General features: G+C 36.5%; 1 protein-coding gene across 1 annotated transcript in view; it reads left to right on the top strand.

Annotated features, from left to right (window-relative positions):
- ERBB4 (erb-b2 receptor tyrosine kinase 4) overlaps positions 1-6,000 on the top strand; it is a 1,285,626-nt gene that overhangs the window by 190,245 nt on the left and 1,089,381 nt on the right.

Genomic DNA, 6,000 nt, shown 5'->3' with positions numbered 1-6,000 from the left:
TCATTAGAACTGATTCAAATGTATTCTTTTTAATGTCTGAGTAATACTCCATTGTGTATATGTACCACAGCTTTCTTATCCATTCATCTGCTGATGGACATCTAGGTTGCTTCCATGTCCTGGCTATTATAAACAGTGCTGTGATGAACATTGGGGTACACGTGTCTCTTTCAATTCTGGTTTCCTCGGTGTGTATGCCCAGCAGTGGGATTGCTGGGTCATAAGGCAGTTCTATTTCCAGTTTTTTAAATAATCTCCACACTGTTCTCCATAGTGGCTGTACTAGTTTGCATTCCCACCAACAGTATAAGAGGGTACTGCTTTTTGTTTTTATTTTACTATTTAGTACAACGTTAAACTCACCTTGAGAGATGATTGGGTGAAAAGTCTATTCTGATCAAGGGGTGAGTATGTACAACAGCCTGGGAGTAGAAAATAAGACGCAGTGTACTAAGAATTGCAGGTAGCTCTGTGTCGCTATAGTGGTGGTCAGAGATGTAATCAGTCATTTTTTCATGTCAGACCTTACAAGCTAGGCAAAGAAACTGATCAGTATAACATTCAACATGGAATTCTTTGTTCAGTGTCAATAGAGGTCCTACACCTTGAATCAAATCAGTTGGGCTGTAGATTCATATTTTTCTTTATGAAGAATTCAAGCAACTTAATGGAAATCTGCCTATAAATTTAAATTTGTGTCCATGAGCCTGCAAGGGCCATAAGTAGCTATTTACAGAAAATAGAGGACTTAACTATTCTGTATTTCAGGTTTCCCTGTTTTCAACCATAGGATAATAAATATATTAACCATTAGTTAAGGAAAAAGTGAATATGAGATGTAGAACTGGTTGATGGAGGAATCGGTTATACTTGGCCTGCTGCCATCTGGGTTTCGCATTTCAGGTTCTCCAGTACTGTAAATGAAAGCCTATGTCTTCTAGTCTATGCCAGCATTGCATTCTTTAAGATTTAAAGTGAAAAAATTCAATATAATTTAAAATATTTTATATACTATTCCCATTTTATTTTTCAAGTAGATAAATATTCATAATAGAACAACCTTGCTACTAAATTTAAATTTTCCTGTTGTTCACACAAACCATTTTTTGGGGGGGCGGTTAAAGAGATAATGCTTAGGTATTTAAAGAGATAATGCCTTATCTCTTTAAATAATTTTTTTTCTCTTTTACTGAGTGGAGTTAAAAAAATGAGCATCTTAGCTCAAATAAGACTTTTCATGGTGGAAAAGTCTCACTTGTATGGCCTGAGCAACCTGAAGTTCCAGCCTGGAGCATTTAACTTAGTAATCAACTGAATGTAATTGATGACCTTTTAAGTGTTCAGCACAGTGTTGAGTACTAGAGGGATACAAAAAGTATGTAATGTTCTTTGTCCTCCTACCACTTGGAATCTAATTAGGGACACTAAATAATAGTGACTCACAGAAATCAGTATAGATCTAATCCTAATTCCTATAGTTTAGACTAAGCTTTATGAGGGCTCTGAGCCTCAGGTTTATTATTTGTGGAAAAGAAAGTATAAAATAAATCCACAGAGGGGTTGGGAAGAAAACAGAAAGGATGTATGTAAATTGCCTAATGGGCCATGTTGACAAGAGTAAACACTTCAAAAAGGATAGCTATTGAGATTATCTGCAATGATGATTACAAATGAGTGAGTGCTAGTGTATTCAGGAAAAACTAACTGAATACAGTGGAATTTGTATTTGAATATAAAAGATGATACACAGTGGGTGATAAATTTATACTTATTTAATTAAAACTGATGTAGTTAGAAGGAAGCAGAATGTAGGCAATGGAAAATGAATAAGAAAGTAAAACAGTTTTGAACGTTTGTAAGTATTTGGGATAATAAAGAAACTGGATTGCATAGAGCAGAGAATATATTTAGATAGCTAGGAAGAGTGTAGTTGGATTTTTGAAGGCCTTAAAAGCTATCAAATGAATTTAAATTCAGTTTATGAGAAAGTAGTAAGGGGACTGTTCCTGATGCTTAAACATGAAAGTGTTACCTAATGAAATGTATTTATATAGATCTGAAAATGGTAGATGAGAAGATTAGAAGAGGAAGGACCAAAAAATGGGAGAAAACCATCAGCACCTTTCTCACTGTGGTTGGACAGTACAAATCTAGAGGATGGCACACATAGGAAGCAACCTTTCATTGAGTAACTCCTGGCACTTGCATAAGATGTTTTACTGCTTCCCTAGCTCCAATTTATATTGTTTGTCACCATGTGATCTTTAAAATTATAGTGCTTGTTACATCAACAGTAAGCTAAGAAAAAAATTGATATGTGGGGAAAGTAAAATTAGGTACTAGGTATATTTAGTTTGAGGGTGATTTTTCTTAGGTAGAAATTTTTGGTATTTGATAAAAGGTATTTCAAATCCTAAAAGATGATGCTGTTAAAGTGCTGCACTCAATATGCCAGCAAATTTGAAAAATTCAGCAGTGGCCAAAGGACTGTTTTAATGCAAATCCCCCAAAAAGGCAATGCCAAAGGATGTTCAAACTCCCACATGATTGTACTCATTTCACATGAGAGCAAGGTCATGCTCAAAATCCTCCAAACTAGACTTCAACAGTATATGAACCGAGAACTTCCAGATGTACAAGCTGGGTTTAGAAAAGGCTGAGGAACAAGAGAGAAAATCATCAGCATCTGTTGGATCATAGAAAAAGCAAGAGCATTCCTAAAAAAAATCTGCTTCATTGACTACACTAAAGACTTTGACTCTGTAGACCACAGCAAACTGCAGAAAATTATGAAAGACATGGGGGTATCAGAGCATCTTAACTGCCTCCTGAGAAATCTGTATTCAGGTCAAGAAGCAACAGTTAGAACTGGACATGGAACACCAGACTGGTTCCAAATTGGGAAAGGAGTAGGCCAAGGCTGTATATTGTCACCCTGCTTATTTAACTTATATGCAGAATACATCTTGCAAAATGTGGGGCTTGATGAAAGGTAGCTGGAATCAAGATTACTGGGGGAAATATCAGTAATCTCAGGTACACAAATGACACCACCCTTATGACAGAAAGTGAAGAGGAACTAAAGATCTTCTTGATGAAGGTGAAAGAGAAAAGTGAAAAAAGCTGGCTTAAAACTCAAAATTCTAAAAACGAAGATCATGGCATCTGGTCCCATCATGTCATGGCAAATAGTTGGGGAAGTAATGGAAACAGTGACAGACTTTATATTCTTGGGCTCCAAAAATCACTGCAGATAGTGACTACAGCCATGAAATTAAAAGATACTTGCTCCTTAGAATAAAAGCTATGACCAACCTAAACTGTGTGTTAAAAACCAGAAGCATTACTTTGTTGACAAAGATCCCTATAATCAAAGGTATGGTTTTTCCAGTAGTCATGTATGGATGTGAGAGTTGGACCATAAAGAAGGCTGAGTGTGGAAGAATTGATGCGTTTGAACTGTGGTGTTGGAGAAGACTCTTGAAAGTTTCTTGAACTGCAAGGGGATCAAATCAGTCAATCCTAAAGGAAATTAGTCCTGAATATTCATTGGAAGGTTGATGCAGAAGCTGAAGCTCCAATACTTTGGCCATCTGATGTGAAGAACTGACTCATTTGAAAAGCTCCTGATGCTGGGAAAGTTTGAAGGCAGGAGAAGGGATGACAGAGGACGAGATGTCTGATGGCATCACTGACTCAATGCACATGAATTTGAGCAAGCTCTGGGAGTTGGTGATGGACAGGGAAGCCTGGCATGCTGCAGTCCATGGGGTCACAAAGATTTGGAGACAACTGAATGACTGAACTGAACTGAGGACTTAGTAACAACAGCAACAATGAAAGGCAATTAGTGCCCAAGGGTTAAGTTTTTAACAAAAGTGTAAATGGCTTCGTAACTCTGAACATTAAAATATGAATAAGGCTTGGAGTTTGAGAGGGTGAAGGTAAAATTCCTAAAGTGGTAAGAAGTAAAAATTAAAATAGTATCACCAGTATGTTGAACATTTTCTTAATTTCCATTAATTCCAATGAAATCAGCATCCTTGAAAGGCCCAAGGTACTTTATGTAGCTGAGAATATATCAGTTTTCATAACTTCCACAAACTATCTTTGAGGCAATATGTCTTATGATTAATTCTCTTAAAATTCCAAGTAGTTACCAAAGGCACTTAATATAACTAGATTTTTGGCATTCTTTAGGCTAGTGCCTCTTCTGAATTTAGTTTTCAGTCAGCTAATCATTATTTTATTAATTTGTTATTTGATGTGTTTAACCAGGAGTAGTTTGTCTACTGTTGGCAAGGAAACAAAAACTGGTGGCATGCGTATCTTATATTTACTAACCCTTAGTTAGCCTAGGCTTATTTTATAAGTGAAGAAACTGAAGTTCAGAAGAATTAAATGAGTTCCTCAACTTTATATTTCTAAGTAGTTAAAGAGAAAAAATAGTGTTTATGGAGACTGAATTAGTCTGTGAGGGCTGCTGTAAGAAAATATCATAGGCTTGGTGGCTTGGAGGACAGAAATTTATTCCCTTGCATTTGTGGAGGCTAAAAAGCCAAAATCAAGTGTCAGCGAAGTGTTATTTGGAGGCTTCTCTCCTAGGCTTGTAAGTGTTTGCCTTCCCACTGGGTCCACATGTGGCCATTTCCTTATATTTGACATTCAGAGATCCCTTGTGTCTGTTCCTCTTCCTATTAGAACACAGGTCTTACTGGATTAGGGCCTACCCTATGAGCTCATTTAAATTTAATGACTTCCTTAAGGGCCCTGTCTCCAAATACAGTCAACTTGGGTGTTAGGGATTGAACATAGGAATTTTTAGGGAACACAGTACACTGTATTACAGAGACCATTTACTGATATCTCATTAATTTATATAACTGTAATTAATCTGTGTTAATGAAAATAGTATACTACTGAATGGTTAGACAGTGGCACCCCACTGCAGTACTCTTGCCTGGAAAACCCCATGGACGGAGGAGCCTGGTGGGCTGCAGCGCATGGGGGTCGCTAAGTGTCTGACACGACTGAGCAACTTCACTTTCACTTTTCAGTTTCATGCATTGGAGAAGGAAATGGCAACCCACTACAGTGTTGAGAATCCCAGGGACAAGGGAGCCTGGTGGGCTGCCGTCTGTGGGGTCACACAGAGTCGTACACGACTGAAGTGACTTAGCAGCAGCAGAATGGTTTTTTTAATAAGTAAATTTTTGCAGAGAGAATGGGTGAATTTTTTTTAAATGAATATATACCCTTTTAAAAATTTTTGTTTATTTTTAATTGAAGGATAATTGCTTTACAGTATTGTGTTGGTTTCTGCCAGACATCAATATGAGTCAATCATAGGTATACATATGTTCCCCTCATGTGCCCTTTTTTATTCATCTGATTTAATCTATAAAGCTTTGTTCACAGCAGGGAGAGTTTTAAAAGCAGTATTTGATAATGTACAACAAAAAGATACCAAGTGTTCTGAGTTATGTATACAGACATTTTACCGGTGATATTCTTTTGAGAAAGATATATATCATTAATGAGAAAATCACTTGGAAATGTTAACAGAAATCTGTTCTCATTCATTTTTTTTTATAACAACAATTTCCATGAGCTCAACAGTGTGGCATGTGGTGGCTATAGACCTGTCTGATTGAATCCATCTACCACATGGTCCCAAGTTCCCCTCTAAAGAAACTTTGTATCCTTAACATTGAAAGAGGTCATTTGTGCCATAGAATGGATCAAGGTCAATATTCTTTTTTCCCCCCCCATAATTTCTGTATCCTCTTTGCTGTATAAGCAGTCCAATGAAGCTGGGAATAATAACCTAATTGTGGTTTTAATTCATTACTGTATTTTGAAGGAAACAATATTTGTAATCTTACCTTACCACAAAGTGAAAACTGTCAAGATTTTTAATATGATCATAGTTTATATCTGATAAACCACCATGAGCGTCAGAAAGAATATTCTAATACTTGTTTCAACTTTATTCTTATT

This window comes from Bison bison, unplaced genomic scaffold (genome assembly GCF_000754665.1).
Source record: "Bison bison bison isolate TAMUID 2011002044 unplaced genomic scaffold, Bison_UMD1.0 scf7180017864471, whole genome shotgun sequence".
Classification (NCBI taxonomy): domain Eukaryota; kingdom Metazoa; phylum Chordata; class Mammalia; order Artiodactyla; family Bovidae; genus Bison; species Bison bison.
The sequence above is the reverse complement of the archived record's forward strand: the minus strand, read 5'-3'. Positions and strand labels throughout refer to the sequence as shown.